At 46.7% G+C, this 17,884-nt stretch overlaps 1 long non-coding RNA gene across 2 annotated transcripts; it reads left to right on the top strand.

Moving 5' to 3' along the window:
- The first annotated feature begins 7,032 nt into the window (after positions 1 to 7,032).
- Positions 7,033 to 16,213, top strand: LOC125758103 (uncharacterized). 2 transcript variants are annotated; one of them, XR_007415849.1, is made up of 4 exons: positions 7,033 to 7,109; positions 9,031 to 9,170; positions 11,502 to 11,602; positions 16,090 to 16,213. It is a non-coding gene; the product is annotated as an uncharacterized LOC125758103 (long non-coding RNA). The 2 variants fall into 2 exon arrangements; XR_007415850.1 differs by having other exon boundaries at positions 7,105 to 7,173.
- The last annotated feature ends 1,671 nt before the right edge of the window (positions 16,214 to 17,884 follow it).

Here is a 17,884-nt window from a genome sequence, read left to right as displayed (position 1 = left end):
AATCGGCTAAGCCGATATCGGCGGACAGACGGCAGAACGCCGGTAAACTCGGCCCTATGTTGCCGGTGAAAACCCGACATCGGTTGAAAGGCGGCAAAATCGGCCCAATTTTGCCGGCGAAAGTCAACGGCTCCGCCGATATGGGCGCCAGGCTGGCAATGCTGGCCCGAGGTGGGGCCGCGCACAGCCGCCGTAAAACCAATATCGGCCCGACGTTATGTGCTGCCTGGGCTGTGAGTGTGATATTGATCAATATTCACCGGCTTCAATCTTCAGAACGGCGGCGGCCAGAGACGCACACAGTGTTCCTTAAGCCGAGGCGCGTCTCTACCACCGACGAGCCGTCGGGGTACGACGGTGGCTGTGTTTGAGGACAGTAGCGTTCCTTGATCAATGTTCACAGGTCAGTAGGCTCTTGTTAGCGTCCCTGCCCGTTATGCAAGCTTTTGACATTATTTAACGTGCCTCTTCGTACACGCGAAAGGCACGTACATTTTCGCCATGGAGAACGCAACCGATCCACCAGAAAAAGTTACGGAGGACGCTGTCAACATGACTGCGGCAGCAGCTATGGACACGACTCCGCCTGCGCTTACCAACGATGACGAAACGTCCCCCTCCAACGAAGACGGCTCTGCTTGGGTGCTGGTGCAGAAGAAACGACGCACACAAGCCGACCTGTTGCAAGGCACTAAGACAAGCGAACTTCAAGGCAAGACCACTCAACGTAAGCCAGCGACATCGCGGCCGCCACCCCTGCCTCTCCACGATTACAAAGCCATCCTGCGCCCACTGGGGGGGCTACGCTTGGACTAGTGGAGTCGCCCCACACTGACGCGGGCTATTGGAGTAGCCGCAAGCCTACCTCCTGCCGAAGTCGACCGGCTAGTTTTCCGCTTGCGCCCCGAACAAAACCTCGCTGTTATAAGCACGCCACATGAGCACATCGCCCTGAACCTCTACAGTGTCCAACACCTGCGCCTCGGCGAGCATACCTACCCTGTGTCAATTTACATTGCTGCTCCAGACAATTCATGTAAAGGCATTATATATGGCGTCGACCCGGGAACGAGCCCCTCCGAGCTTATGGATCATCTCATTACGCCTGGCCACACCGTTCTACAGGCACGAATGATGGGTAAAACGAGCACGGCCCTCATTACCTTCGAAGGACTGCAGGTTCCCCATTACATACGTTATTACGGCGCCGAGTACCGGTGCTACGTGCATCGTCCCCGCAAGCAAGTTTGCACGGTTTGCCTCCGGTTGGGACATCGTTCTGACAACTGCCCTACACCGAATTGCGTCACGTGCGAGACATGCGGCGTAGATAACCCGACACCAGGACACTCGTGCACGCCGAAGTGCCGATCATGCGGAGGTGATCACCCCACAACGGACACGGGTTGTCCCGCCCGCGTCCGGCCTCCCTTGAACAAGGAACGGGTTCGGAAGGCACTTCAGCAAGAACAGCTACAACGAGATGTAGAACATCACTCCACCCCCTCGTCATCGACTCAGGGCGAGTTGCAAGCAGCAGGTCCCAACCCGGGTAGGACATCCAGATCCCGGTCCCGGTCCAGACGGAGGTCGCGGAGCAAGGCCCGCTCTCGTACCCACTCCAGGACGGGGTCTCAAACGCCACCTGTAAAGCGGGCGACCACTTCGGAAGCCACCGGACCACTGGTGACGAACCAGCCTTCCCTCCCGTTGAAAGACTTCAACCAGCCAGACAAGAATCAAGGAGCCGAGCAGCGCCCGGCGGAACCTCGGGAGGTAAGCTGGGCGAAGGGGCCTCCTCTGCTCTCACCTTCCTCCGCTACCCCGTCCCAAACCTTAGCGTCAGCTCCACAGACGACACAGAATCCCGACCCGAATGCGCTTCATCAGCTCCGCGCGGAAATGGAGGTCAAATTGCGTGCTCTCGATGCTCGACTTCGACGCGAGATAGAGGCCGCGTGCACTACTATCCGGCAAGAGTTCCGCGATATGCTCAATCAGGCGGTGTCTACGCTGAAGGACACACTCAACGACACCGTAGCGACGCTCCACAACTTAATCAGTAGCAGTATCTCTACTCTATCCACCGATATACAGCAGCAGACTGAGCGAAATATGCAACAAATGCGCCAGGAGTTCGCCCCTGCACTGACATTGGCACCGATCACAAAGCGCTCCCACCCATACACACGCCCTTCCCCTCTCAGGAGTGAGGATGGGGACGCGTAACGCGGACCATCTTGTGGTCTGGCAATGGAACTGCAGGGGGTTCCGCCGCAAGCGGGGCCCCCTGCAGCAGTACATAGCCATGACCCCAATGGCTCCCGACGTCATACTCCTTCAGGAGCCCAACTGCACCCCTTCACTTGCGGGATTCGAAGCGTACGGCAGTGATTCGGGTCTCATAGCGGCACTTGTGTCTAACCGCTTAACAGTACGCATACATTCAGTAGCCACTGACATCCCCCATCAAATTATAGAAGTAATCACGCACACCAAGCGCAGCGACAGCCTGTTCATTCTCAATCTTTACAGTTCCCATCGTGCCCGTACACACAATTTTCATTACCTCTTTACAGAATTTAGCAAGCTCGGGGATAAGTTGTTGATCTGCGGGGACCTCAACGCCGCGCACTCGGTTTGGGGATATCCCAAGAACACAGGAAAAGGAACGAAACTGTGGGACAACATATGTAACATGCGCTTCACCCTACTTTCTGACCCCGCACAACCCACCCGCGTCGGGAACAGCGTCTCGCGAGATACGTGTCCCGATCTCACGATCATCCGCGGTACTGGAGCGGTCATATCTAGTGGGCCCTTAGACGAGACTCTTGGTAGCGACCACTACATCGTCGCAACCGTCCTTCCTCTCGCCAGTTCGCGCCGTCCTGAGCGTAGAGTTCGTATAACAAATTGGGCTAAATTTCGAGAACTTCGGACTGCCAGTCCAGAAGTGGATGGCTACGACGACTGGCTCGCGGCCCTTACGGCTGACCTCGAAGCCACCACGCGGTCGATCACCACTACGCCTATCAATCCCGACGTCGACCCGCACCTGCTCCACTTGTGGGACGCTAGAAGGGGATTGACGAAGCGTTGGAAGCGGCAGCGCCTGAATCGTAGACTGAAACTTCGGATTGCGCGTATCACGCGAGAAGCGCAGGAATACGCCCAGACTCTCACGAGTAATAACTGGAGGGGATTTTGCAACAGGCTGTCCGGCACCCTGAGTACTGCTAAGACATGGAGCATTCTCCGAGCACTTATAGACCCCTCGGGCACCAAGACGCAGACGCAAAAGCGGTTGCACGTCCTTACCCACTCGTTTCGAGACTCTCCCGACCGCCTTCTGCAGGAACTGCAGGCGCGCTATATTCCTTCTGGAGCGAGTCCCCAGTACAACCCGTACCCGTACGTCACAGATATGCCCAACGCTCTGGATGCCGAAATCACGATTCAAGAGGTCCGCTCCGTGTTAGAGGACATCCGCAAGAATTCAGCGCCGGGTATGGACCACATCCGATACACGACGCTTCGAAACCTGAACGACGCAGATCTTACGCACCTCGTGAACACGTTTAACGAGCATTGGCGAAACGGCACGCTACCCCAGTCATGGCGACATGCGGATATTTCCCTCATCCCAAAACCGGGGAAGCCCATCTCCATCGCAAATCTCAGACCGGTCTCACTTACATCATGTATAGGAAAGCTCATGGAGCACGTTGTCCTGCGACGCCTGCAGCCGTTTCTGGAAGGCAAGTCGTTTTTCTCGGATACGCAGTTTGGCTTTCGCCCTCACTTGTCAACGCAGGACGTGTTACTCCAGTTGAAAGAGCAGGTCTTGGGTCCATCGCGGGGGGTTCAAACCCGCGCTTTGCTTGCGCTGGACCTTAAGTCGGCCTTCGACAATGTGGAGCACGACCTCATTCTCAGCAACCTCGCCGAATCACGCTGCGGAGTTCGAGTTTATAACTACGTCCGAGCCTTCCTTCGCGACCGTACCGCAACAATTGGTATAGGCCCTCATCGCTCCGGTATCATACACCTGCCGGGCAGAGGCACGCCTCAAGGGGCTGTGATCTCGCCAGCACTCTTTAACATTGCTATGTCAGGTCTTCCCAAACAACTTCAGCAAGTTGAGGATCTGCACTATGCCATCTATGCCGACGATATCACATTGTGGACGTTTCGGGGTTCTGACGGTGCCATTCAAGACCGGCTTCAACAAGCAGTCGAGGTCGTATCAGACTATGCTCGACAGGGCGGCCTCACTTGTGCCCCGAACAAGTCTGAGCTCCTTGTCTTCCGTGGCCGCAGTAAGGATCCCCCACCCCACATCAATGTACTCGTCGAAGGGACACTCATCCCTCAGGTAGAGCGAGCACGCATCCTCGGACTTTACGTTCAAGCAGATGGCAGGGCTAGACACACCATCTCTCTACTCTCACGCCAGACGGAACAGATCATCGCCATGCTCCGACGCGTAAGCAATCGACGCTCGGGCCTTGGGGAGCGGGACATGCTTCGACTAGTAGACGCGTGCATTCTAAGCCGCTTTAGTTACCACCTTCCCTTTCACCGGTTAACGCAAGGACAACGTGAACGAGTAGACACGCTCATCCGTAAGGCCATCAAGGTCGCGTTGGGGGTTCCGCACTATACTTCTACGCAGCGCCTTTTGTCGCTAGGAGTGCACAATACCCTCGATGAAGTGCTCGAGGCCCAGTGGATTAGTCAGCGCCAACGCCTCCTTCTCACTCCAACGGGTAGACAGCTACTAACCCGCCTGGGTCACCCAGTGCCCCCTGCACCTCCGGAAACACAGGGGACTTCCGTGCCGCTCCAAATAGCTCGAGTACTTCGCGTGCATCCCCTACCACGCAATATGCACCCTGATCGCAACACCGGTCGTCGGCGGGCACGAGTGAGATACCTAAACCGCACTCTCAGCGAGGTTGAGGAGGATAGGGTCTATTACACGGATGCGGCTTGCATGGCAAACGTACACACGGCAGTGGTGGTTAGCGGCACTCATGAGATTGTAAGTGCTGCCTCGATCTCCTCACCATGCTCAGCCACCGACTCGGGCGAGATTCTGGCGGTTACCCTGGCCATCCAACACACCTTGAGCCTCCCCGCGGAAACGTACTACATAATCACCGATTCGCAAGCGGCATGTCGGGCTTTCCTAACAGGTCGCGGCATTCCCGAAACCTCATATTCTATTCTTTTACGTACATCCAAAGTTGCATCAGACATCAGCCACACAATACACCTGCTCTGGACTCCTGGTCATGCCTCACTGCCGGGTAATGAACGCGCTCATGCGGCCGCTCGAGAACTCACCCTCCGAGCAGCCCCGCGCAGTGAGGCGGCCAACACAGAGCTAGGTTCCCCACTTCTCACTTATCACGAGGTCACACAGCATTACATACGCCAACGACAGCGATACCAACCACCACCAGCGCCCTTCACACGAGAGGAGGCTGTCGCACTTCGCCGACTGCAGACCCGAACATTTCCAAATCTGCACTTCCTGCACAAATTATATCGGACTCGCTATACCAACGCCTGTCCAGGATGTGGCGCCATCCCCACAACATTTCACGTCACCGTAGAGTGCACCGCTGCCTACTTCCCTCCCCTCCCACCAATCCTTCGGTCCACCCGTACCCCAGAGCAGTGGGAAGGCATCCTTCGCGAAGGCGCCCCCGAGGCCTGTCGGGCGCTCGTCCAGCGGGCCCGGGCTATCGCAGAGGTTGCCATAGGAGTCCCGGAATAGGGACCCTCCCCGTTTTCTTTAAATTTTAATAAAGGAATGTTTTCATCATCATCGCATTGTGTGTATTGTGTGTTGTATTTCGTGGTTACTGACGTAAGCGCAACTATACGCGGTACCAGGCAAATAGTCACGAGATGCCGACCGTGCGACTTCAATCTCTGCGACTGCTTTGTTCGGTGTGACCGACGGACGCGATTCATAGTTTTCAAGAACACCTTCTTCAAATGTTTCCGCACGTCAGTGAGTAGCAGCGCCGCAATCCTTTGTCGACGACGCGTTCTGTGGCCCTGGAAAATGCCTTTACGCCCGGGGACGGCCGGTAGCTCGGCGATTCCTCGCTTGGCGCACCATTGAAAACCGGCGGTCATCCAGCAGTGTACGCTGCCAACGTATTTTTTATTGCCAGAGGTAAGTGAACGTTACGCTTCGTACATTGTGAGTTATTGTCATTGTAGTACGCCTTGTCGCCGAAGAAAATCGCATAACGTGTTGGTAGTGTATGCGGTTGTAGTTGTGAGGATTGTGCTCGCGCATGACATTTGTCAAGAACGTAGTCGGTAGTGTTATGAAGTTTTGGTAATTAGCTCGCTTGCACGCACTGCTCTACGCTAATATTTGCTGAAAGGAGACAACATTTTTGTCAGGCTCACCATTGTCATGCGTTTTATGCATGTCTCTTGACAAATTACTTGGAGTAACGCCGTGAAACCGAAGCTTCAACATCCATTTCGTTCGCACGAGCTCTGAAGGAATCATCAGCCACCGTGTGAATCGTGAATCGGTACAGTGGGAGAAATAAAGTGTATTTAGGGATGTTTTCTTTAGGCGTGCATTTTATTTGTCATTAAGTAACGTGACCCTCGAAAGCGTTTAGGTTAGCATTCTTGGACATTGCTTATCATCTTTCAAGCAATAGATAACATAGATTTGCTAAAAATGCAATTTCTGCAGCATGACATTGTATTTTGTTCAGTTGACTTGCCCCATTTTTATCCTTTATGCACGTTGACCTAATTTGACAAGCCGTACTTTCAGCTGAATTTTCAATTGCTTTTAGCACTATATGTGCGTCCGTGTATTGAAGTCCCACCTCTCATCGCATAATAACAGCTTGTGAAGAACAACGCTTGTCTTGAATTAGCCATTTATCAGAGCTCTTCCTCCCTCCTCAAAGGGCAAGGTGCTGCTGGCACACCTGCTTCGGCTTTTCTTAACCTTTTTTTTTTAATGCTGAAGTTTTTTGCAACCTACTGCAGGTAGCAAACAGCAGTGCCACAACAAACAGTGGAGTGCTGACCATGCAGTACAGAAGGTGGCTGAGGTAAGTATGCTATAGGAGGTGCTTATTCAGGCAGAAGAAATAAGCATCTGTAGCCAACGTAAAGGTAATGTACAAAGTTCCATTTAATGAAGAAGAATCTTGTTTTGAGCTAGTCATGTCGAAGGGAAACAATGAGCGCTAGATAAGTGAGATGGAAATGCAGAGTAACAATGTTATGTATGCCAGCAACCAACTTAAATTTATTCATGCAAAAGGGTTATTTCCAACTGGTTCATTTGGGGGAAGAGCACACAGTTTCCACGAATGGGCATACCTGGTAGCCGTTGCACAACCTGTTACTGTGTTTTCGCACTCATTATTATGTGCCACTTACTCTTGTGACGTTCCGCCAAGGTGAAATTACTTCACATAAACAGCAGCGAGAAGGCTCTTGCTAGCCAGTTCAATTAAGACAGCGTTACCGTAGCTTTTAGTTCCAGTAAACCAGCTAAGCTGTATAGAAGAGCGTACTCCATGTTTGTCACCATGGACAGTGCATTTTGCCTGGGAACATGGCTTAGTTTTGAAAAGGAAAATGTTGCCTTTCTGTAAAACGTGGTACTGGGAAATGGCATTGTGCCAAAAATATTAAGGTTTATGACTTCTTGCAGCACGCATTGTTGTACAGGGATGTTAGCGTTTTCATAAATGCAATGCATGGTGCCTGAAGAATATAGCGGCCCACTTTAAAATTTATAACTTCATGATTTCAGTATCTGGGACAGACTTTACTGTATACGGTTTGTTTCTGGAAAGCTTCAACCTATCTTGCAATTCTTCAAGGCCAATACTGAATTTGCTGTGTACATTTGGCTGCACATTCTCATCACTTATGCTAAACAACAGGCTTGAGTGATGTGTGGAATTCTTGTCAATCAATTTTATTGATTACCTCGGACGATCTATTCTGCTTCCCACAGTTATTGGGTGCTTTGTGTGCATGTGCTATGCATGCTAGAAATGAAAACAGGGAATGCAGCTGGCAGCATCAACGAGTACAATGCCCATAGGCTATTATGAGGTGCGAAATGTTGCCACTGCTAGAATTTACATTATGTGTTCCCACAGTTATTGGGTGCTTTGTGTGCATGTGCTATGCATGCTAGAAATGAAAACAGGGAATGCAGCTGGCAGCATCAACGAGTACAATGCCCATAGGCTATTATGAGGTGCGAAATGTTGCCACTGCTAGAATTTACATTATGTGTGCATGGTACAGCTGATTGCGTAATTTAGCACTTTCCAGCTACTTACGCAGTTGGAGCAGATGTCGATCATGTTTACTGTGGTATGGCACGGCCACCAAGTTTGTGCATTCTGCATACCAGGAAACCTGACACGAAGCAACGTATTGCTGTGATGGCAGCTAAATGAGAACGAATGAGTTTGTCTTCTCTGTAGATTTGTCAATACCATTACAGAGGCTTGTTAAGTGCATTCAAGCGGCTTTAGCAATGCACTTGCAGCTACAGAGCCAGTAAAGGCAGCCAATTTCATCATCAGAGTTCACTCTGCAAATCCCACTTTCCATAAAGGGCATTGTTTTGTGATAGCTTAAGGTCAAAACTTGCTCAATGAAACAGTTCTTGGTGTCTGACATTACATGACTTATGATAATTGTTATATCTCATGTGAAATTATGCCATTGTTTTTTTTTTTCATATTCTTACTTTGCATACACACTTTACGACTGCACCCTCCCCAACCGAATCTTTACTAGTGCTACATTCTGTTATGGGTGAAAACAATTATTGAACTAAAAACCAGGCCAAGGAAAGCAGTATGATGCCCTGTAATGTAGGAGGATGCCACTATTGCAGTGTTTAGTCTAGAGCTGAATTTAATGAGAAAGGGCAGCAATGTAGGTCATCTGTAGATATTTGCAGACCATAATTGTGTTGTGGTCATTTTGTTATCGCAGGAAGCATCTTCAAAAGGCAGTGCTACAAGGATGTGAGCAGCAGTTTCCCTTCAACGAACGGGTCAAACTCATGGAAGCCACGTGCCTGCTGCTTCTGGCCTACACAAACATGCAGCCACCATAGTAAAGTTCTTGCAAAGGTGTGAGACATCCCTATGCTGCATGGATTGAGCATGTTATTGCCTGTTTTTTATAGCTTATCGTAATATGTCTACAAGTGTACTTCCTTCTAGTGTATATTTACATTCTCTTAAAGGGCCAGTCAGCAGGCTCCGACTTCCTTTTTTTACACCTCCCAAACAAGCTCGCTAATTCGTACAGAGGGCCGCAGGAATCACATTGTGCGAATGTCAGACACTCCACTTCTAAAAACAATAACCGCACCTCCTCTTCAGCGCTTGACCAGTCCTCTTTGCTAGCGAAGTGGTGTAATGTTGCCTATGAGCAAACTTAAGTAACGCTGACTGCTGAATAGTCCTCTGCAATACGAAACGGCATTTTGGCTTTGTGATGATGCAGTATCTGTGGTTGTCACAAGTGTTGCGAATTGGTTTATCTCGCCAGTGCTTTGACTGTGCTTCCTCACCGCACCGCTCTGGCACAGTGGCACACCGAGGAAGCCCCTCTTCAGGATGGTCAGGCTGAGCGAGAAACTGAAACCAGCTGGAATGTTTGTTCTGTCCCCTGTGGCTTCATTATTACACCACTTAATCAAAAAATTAACGTGACAACATGTTCACGTTGTACAAGCGTGCAGTTGTCACAAATTTTAGACTCCGGGGTTGTTTAGGGGCCCTTTAGCCTTAAATTATGAATGGTAAATTCACACGTCACGTGGTTTTCTTGCTTTATTTTTTGCAATGCTGATTTTTAAAATAGCATGTCAGCTTCTGTGAGTGGTAATTTATACATTTATCATACAAAACATCCTGCTATATTCAACAAGTGTTGTTATAGATTTTTCATGGCACCAGAGCCACCTGCTTTTTGCCGTGTGGCAGCTACATGGAAGTTCATTGCTATGCTGCTTTGTTTAACTGATATCTTTTCAATCAATGCGTTTCACAGTCCAGGGTGTTTGGTGTATTTGCATCTTGATGTGTTTAATATCATACAAGTGATGGATTTTTTTCTGTCTTCTAGTGTTTACTTTGCAGCTATTTAACTGTGGTTCTCAGGGGCATACCTAGACAGGAACATCAATTCTGCTAAGCTTTGGTTCGAAAAGAGACGCTGAACAGGAGTTCCTTAGGTGCATGCCCTGAGCACGAGCCCTTTGGTTTACAGAAATATCTAAACTGCATAATGTCTGCAGCTCCTTGCTTAATTGCATGTCTTTATTCAACCTACAGCTCTTTCCATAATCCTTAACATTAACCTACATTACCAAGTGAACATCCCCCGCTGCAATACAGTGGTTATAATGGTCAGCTGCTGATCTGAACTGTGCGAGTTCGATCCTTGATGGAGTGGTTGCACTTTCGGTGGAGGTGCAAATCGTAGAGGTTCCTGTGCTTTTAATTTCACGTTTACATACAGAACCCCATTGTTATTATTACATCAGCAAGTGGACAGAGTGGTAATTCTAGATTGTATACATATTTAGTATAACAGACAGCTGAGCTGGTTGGTAGGTATTCATGTTAAAAAGGCAGGGCATGCAAACATGGACACAAGAGAGAAACCAAGACACCACTAACGCCAACTGGAAAGGTGGACAGTGGCACAAAATAAAGTAGACACAGAAACTTATCTGTGCATGCCCAGGCAAGAGGCGATACCTATCAATCTGGCTCGCGCGATAGTCTACGTGAGAGATAACTGCTCAAGCATTTGATTTCTTCTTTATGCTAGTTAATCGACGGTTCGCTCTCTCGTGCACTGCCATTATTGATATGCCAGGCCTCGACAATTGGACGCATTTCTTCATTCATGTGCTTGTACAAAACTGCATTCATCGAATTTTGGCGTGCATTTACGCTCTCGACAATGTAAAGGTAGATTAGGTGATGAGCCTCCAGTTAGTGATCCCAGCGTTTTAAGTGTCTTGACTCTCTTGTGTCCATGTTTGCATGCCCCATCTTTTTAACATGTATTCATATAGTGCATAAGAGAAATAGGTTATCTAGTGAGTTATTTGGAAAGTAAGTTTAGGGCGAACACCAATATAGCAGTGTAAATTAAATTTAAGCGATGAATGCATCGGGCTGGATTAGGAAACGATATAATGGCGAAATATAGCCGCTTGCTCTTTGCTTATACTTGTCTCAGTTTCTTGTCTCGTATGCTTTGACAATGACCAGGTGTCGCGTTCGATGCTACTAATTGGTTATGAGCTATACATAGACAAAGCAGCGGCTGTTTGGATGCTTTTTAAACAGCTACCTTATGAGGAGAGAAAAGTTAATTTGGGTTATGTGAGGCATGCTAAAAAAGTAGACTTGTTTCTGATGTTTTTGTTTTCCTGGCAGACATTCTACACGAACTTGCCCAAAGGCGGAAGGAAGGCACGCACAGATGGACGCACAGAAATCATGGGGCTGCCGTAGAAGCTGTGAATGAGCATTAACCTGTGAGTATGTGTCTTAAACATTTTGCTGAAGCCTTTTATTTTGGCTGAACATTCTTAGCGATGCTTTGTATTCCCTGATTTGTAGTGCAATATTGTTACACCCTGTTGCTTTCACAACAGAGCTCTTTAGTCTGGTACAAGGCCCAAAAAGTTCGACCTAGATGACCAAATTGCGGCAGCCAGTTGTTTCCACAATTATTGCATTAGTGTAAAAAAACGCAATAGACGGAGTACAAGAAAAAGGAAGACACAAACAGTGCTGTGCTCGTGTGCTCAGTCTTCTGCACTGCTTTGTTTACGTTCTGTCATACCAACACACACAAGCATCCATTTTAGCTTATGTAGTAGTCCAGCTCACACACTTGGTAACGTTCTCCAACGGCAGGATTACCAGATATCTGGCTTGTGAAGTCAATCTAAAGTGCATGCCTGTTCGTGTAGACTTGTGTGCATCCACCATTGATATGGAAATGCAGCTGTCTTTTAATATTTTAGCCAGTATAGCTCGTGAATGGAATTTGGAGCTGTGACAGCAACACTTTTATAGGGGGCGAGTTACTAAATTATTGTAGACTTGTGTGCATCCACCATTGAGATGGAAATTCAGCTGTGTTTTAATATTTTAGCCAGTATAGCTCGTGAATGGAATTTGGAGCTGTGACAGCAACACTTTTAGAGGGGGCGAGTTACTAAACTATTGTGTATTTCTCGATGTTTGCATGTTATAAAACCATGGCTGGTTAAAATTAGTCCAGATTTTACGCTATTTCTTAACATATGACCTTCCGTACTGTTCGAAGGCATTGAACCATGTGAAATGCTTTGTGCCTTTGTGTGTGTGCCGAAGGTTAGGAGTCATTATACTAGAGATAGATAAAAATAGGTCAGAGGTTAAAGTAAATTTTTCGCAATCAACTTCTTCAGAGCAGGGTTTTGAAGTAATTTAGCAATACAACCAGATTAGTGCTTCATTTTAGTGTCTGACAGTGCACACTGTTTTATTTTAGTACCTATTTGGGTCATTTCACGCCAGTGTGCCAGGTCGTTTTTTGACCATTTCCAATATTTTGTAAAACTGGTGCTGTTATGTTTCAGTGTGGGAAGTAGTCATTCAAGCGTTATTTTCGAGGAAAGAATTGCATGATGCAGCAAAGGCCTTTCAAACTTCGCATGCAGAAATGAAGCTTTGTCAGGCAAATTAATTGACACATGGTTATTGCGTCGAGCTATTACTACAAAGCATTTGTTTCTTTAACATAGTCACCAATCTTTCATGACTATGATAGTCGAATTTATTTTGATTTCAATTTATGCTATTTGCAGTCGTGAGGAAACATTGCAAAATGCACCATTTTTAAGTATATTGTAAAAAAGACTGAATGTTTCATGTGAAATATATTCACAGTATGCGTTCAGTGCATATACCAAGGGTTGAAAATGCTGCTGGCAAAAAGAAGCAAAAATGTCTTCAAAATTGACACTTGGAAGAAGTAGTGTTTGAACCCATATTGCGGGATCTCTTTCACTGTGTAGCAATCCCAGCTAAAATGTTGCCTACACATCATAGTGTGCTTTCCTTGTGCGATAATTTAGACAAAGTTTTCAAGGTGTAATATTATCTTCAAGCGAAAAATAATTTTTTCAAATGAAAAATAACAAGGCTGTGGGAAGTTTCTTGGAGCTTTGCCTTCACTGCACAGCACATCATTGTTCTTGCATGGTTTTTCAGACAGAAGTGTTGCTTAAATCTGCAACATTTAGACTTGCACTATATGAGCACAGGGGCACCCGCGTGAATCCTGTGCCAATGTGCTGTGCAGCGAAGGTCAAGGAATGAGACTGTGCAGGCTAGGGATTATTCACTTCAGTAAATTTTTCCTTGCTTACAACCAAGCAGTATATATTTTTTTAAATGGAATGTAGATTGCCAGCAAAGTATACCACACAATAATGTCTTGGCGACATTTCTATTTGGAATGCTACATAGCAAAAGCTAAGCTGCAATATGGGTCGAAAGCTATTTTTTCCGACTGTTACAGTTTGGGTGGAACGTTTCTGATTATTTTGTTTTCATAGTAGTTTTATGACAAAGTGGATATCTATTTACTTATTTATTTATTACTTGACAATACTGCTGACACCAGTAAGCAGTATTGCAAAGTGGGCTACAGGGATAAGTTACACATACAATGATTTTGCTAAGCAAAAACAGGAGCATAACATATACAAAACACAAGATAAACCAAGAACATCTATACAACAGTCTTAAGGAAAATGATAAGGGAACAGCACAAAATACAAAGGCAATGAACTTTAGAAATCAACCTTCGGTATTCCATACGAAAGAATTAGTCTTTCTCCTGATAAATGTTAACATTAGAACTTCAGCATTTTGCAGTGTTTCCTTATGGCTGAAAAAATGTAATCTGAAATGCAAATTAGTAAACTATTTTAGCCACGAAACACTGCCACCCGGGAACAAACGGGAACAAACAGCGCTGGACATGGGATGAAGAAAGAACAATAGACGAGGGTGCTGTCGCCCTCGTCTACCTTTTTTTCCGTCCCGTGCCCAGCGCTGTTTGTTCCCGTTGTAATCATGTACTAACCAGCCCAGTTAGGTGCTCTCCTGAAATATTTTGCTCTAATTGCTCAAAGCAATAACTTTGTATAAGTTATCTTGCATGACGCAGTTTCACATCTGTAGATGGATGGATGCTATGTGTGTTCCCTTTAAAGCGAAGCATTGACGTGCAAGTGGCCAAGCTCAATTTTTGAACTGGCTTAATGCCTTTCCTACCTGAATTAAATTTCTTTCCTTAAAAAACCTATAATAGGTAGCTTATTTTTCGGCATTGTACATAAAGACCCTGCAAGTTTGTTTTTGGCTGTTCTCGCTGCTTTTCCACTACCAATCCTCCATCTGTCTTTTACTGATTTCTCTTGTGGATGTGTTCATCTTTATCAAGCTTTCTCTAAGCCTAGGGCTTCATGAGAGCTAGTTCCCAATAGCACATGGGTGGACATTTTTACATTTATTTAAAAGGTGGTCCGTCATTTCCACATCTCTCTCACAACCAGTGCATGTGACGCCTACTTACTGGATCTCACTTTATGACTGCATATTCTAAGACAAGATTAACTCGCTTCAGACATTGCACTAGCTTATCATATGCTTCCCTCCTTACTTCGTCCTTATTCTTGCAATAGTTACTCACAGCTTTTCATTTTTAGTATTTGCTATCCATTAAATCATCTCCACCTCTCTGACATTGCACCTAACGCTTATCGTGCATAAAGTTTAATGCATGCTCTCAGCATCACGAAATTTCGTCCTGGAAATTATCACTTGACTACAGGTATGATCTTTTTAGCAGCATGATCTTTTTCAACAGCAAAGGAGTTCGCTAAAAAACCACCTTTTATACTTAAAATGGGGATGACTAATTCCATACCTCGTTTATTAAAGTTAACCTCTTTCAATTTCCTTACGCTTGTTCTTTGTGTTGTGCTTGCCTCATCGTTTGCAGTCTTTATGGATCTGGTATATTTAAAGAGTTGAATAGCCGGTCATCTGCTTATGACACTGCAGCTTAAGCATTGCACCCACTATCATTGCCATAATAGCATTTGGTACAGTAGAGGTTTGTAATGAATGTAACGAGATGTACAGCTCATGAAATAATTGTTGAACAACGAATGTTGTTGGAGCTAGTGATTCAACAAGAGGACTCGTCTTTAGAGGGGCAACGAATTGCATCAATGTTGCTGCAACAACTTAGACACATCACTTAGTTGAAACATTGGCTCCAACAACACGCTTTGTTCAATGGTTTGACATTCATTCAAGCCGCCATCTTCAGCTCAACTTTTGTCGCGTTAAGATGTACAGGATATACAACTGTCATGTTGTTTTCTGATAGAATTGAAGAGCTATTGACAGCAAGCCTTGCTTCTCAATTTAATTCTCATCCTTTACGTTTACGCTTTAATCTTTGTCATCTTCAGCCTTATTATATGTGCACTGCAGCAGTAGCCCTTCGCAGTGGTCTACAATTTGCCTCGCCTTGTGCGAGCTGATTCCATTTTACACATGCGCAATTCTTCATTTCTTCACCCACATAACTCTCGGCAGCATTAAGTACAAAAATTGTAACTGTTAAGACTTTTGCTTCAACATCATGACAATAATTGAATAGAATTGGTAATGCACGTAAATAAATACTCTTGCAGTTAGAACGTAGTGTGTTTAACCCTGAATTCTTGTGTACTATAGCAATAAGTCTTCGTGAAATCATGCTGCGTGTTCTTCATATAATCAGAACGAGTCCAGAAATATCTGCAAAATACCGTTTCTGCTTTTTTTTGATTTCTGAAACAGTGATGCTAAGGGAGGCCACGTGCACATGCACCATGGCAATGTTTAAATGTGTATAAATTCTGAACATTGCTGTTGCTCTAGGTGTTTTCTTTCACTTCCTTTTCAGACGTACAGAAAGGAGCGAAGTGGAGCTGTCCATGGGCCGTGCACACAGTTTCATAAGCGGGCTTGCAACACTTTTGACAAATATGTTCCTGAATACATCTGCCAAAGTGGCATTTAAAGAAGCATATAGTAGTGTACTTCACTGTTTATTTGGCATGAAGCAGCAGGTATGCTTCCGTCATCAGCTGTGTGGCAACCACGCCCACCGGCTATCGCGAGATAGCGCCACGTGCTGCGCAGACGCGGTGCGCGTAGCCCATCTGCGCGGCTTAAAAGGGGCAGCCTGCGCGCCGCCCAGGAGAGACGTGCCTGGGACGCCAGGAAGGACGGATGCTGCCACCCGCGCTGACCGATTGCTGCTGCCGCCGATCATGGTCGTCGCCTCGTCGTCTCGTGTGCCTGGACCGACCCCGCCGTATGCAGCGCCGAGTTAAATAAATTGTTGTTGTTTGTTGCGAGTTGAAGCCTCCGTCTCCCTTGCTTTGACTGCGGACGGGACGCAGCAAGCCCAGTACCCACAGCTAGTTCACACAATACAGTGCATCTACACATGGCATGCTACCCCCACATCTACCAGCTCGGGATGTGTAGCTTGATTGTAAAATGTTTACTTTGACTTAACACAACAATTATTAACAAAATGACATGAAAGTTTTGCCACCTATGCAGGCGACATTCTCAGTATACGCTGCCAAATATGAGCGGAGTTTGACCAGTCCATTAGTCGCACATTTCCTTGTAAACATCTCGTAGAGGGCCGCTGTTGTTGTTGCAAGCCAATGCGCCGTGATGAATGAACCATGATTCCAAAATTTTTCTTTTCCTCCGACCTTTGTACACGAGGTAGCATCGTCGAATTGATTAGGTCAAAGTTATGCCTTGTCATTCAGCAGCGTTCAACAAGCTCCGTCTTAGAACATGTTGCATGGGTGGTTTTCGCAACATCCTCTTTGTGTTCTTTAACCTTCGATTACCTTCTTCAACCCGTTTCGCCTATGCAAGTTGTGTTGCAATCCCCACATTGTACTTTGTAGATGATCCCGCTCTAATCTTCGGCGGTGTTTGTGTATACCTTGTCCTTAGGACATGTGTTCACAAAGCCCAAAGACCGCACACCTGCGGATGATTAGAGCAGGGTACTCTACAGAGTACGTTGTGGGGTTCACGACACCACTTACATCGGCGAATCGGGCAGGAAAATGCCAAAGACGTTCAAAGAACACAAAGTGGGAATGTTGCTAAAGCCACCCATGGAGCGCATTTTAAGACAGCTTGTTGAATACTGCTAGACGACAGGTTATAGCTTTGACCTTAACAATGCGACGATGCTGGCTCAGGAGCAAAGGTGGAGGAAAACTATTGGAATTATGGTTCATGCGTCATGAAGCATCTGCTTGAAACAACAGCCACAGACCCATACCGAACGTGTACGTGGACGTATGTGGCTAGTGGACTGGTCGACCTCCGCTCACTTGTTGCCAGCGTATGCCGAGACTTCCACCTGCATAGGTGGCAAAGCTTCTATGGGATTTTATGGTGCAGTTGTGGTACAAAAACATTATTTTGCATTAAGGCAAATGTGCCGTATTATATTGGACAGTACGGGCAGACCATTCTTTAGTATCTTAACGTAGGAGGTACGTAAGAAGACCTTCTTTCAAGGAAATTGTTTTATTCTGGTCACGGAACAGTGTTCTCATTCAAACAAAGTGACGGAGTGCTTTGTTTTATCTGTGGTAACGAAAGCACTTCTTAAGAAGACTCCTTTTTAGAGAAATCGTTTAATTCGGATCGCG

Source organism: Rhipicephalus sanguineus, chromosome 4, assembly GCF_013339695.2.
Source record: "Rhipicephalus sanguineus isolate Rsan-2018 chromosome 4, BIME_Rsan_1.4, whole genome shotgun sequence".
Lineage (NCBI taxonomy): Eukaryota > Metazoa > Arthropoda > Arachnida > Ixodida > Ixodidae > Rhipicephalus > Rhipicephalus sanguineus.
This window is presented reverse-complemented; position numbering and strand designations above follow the sequence as displayed.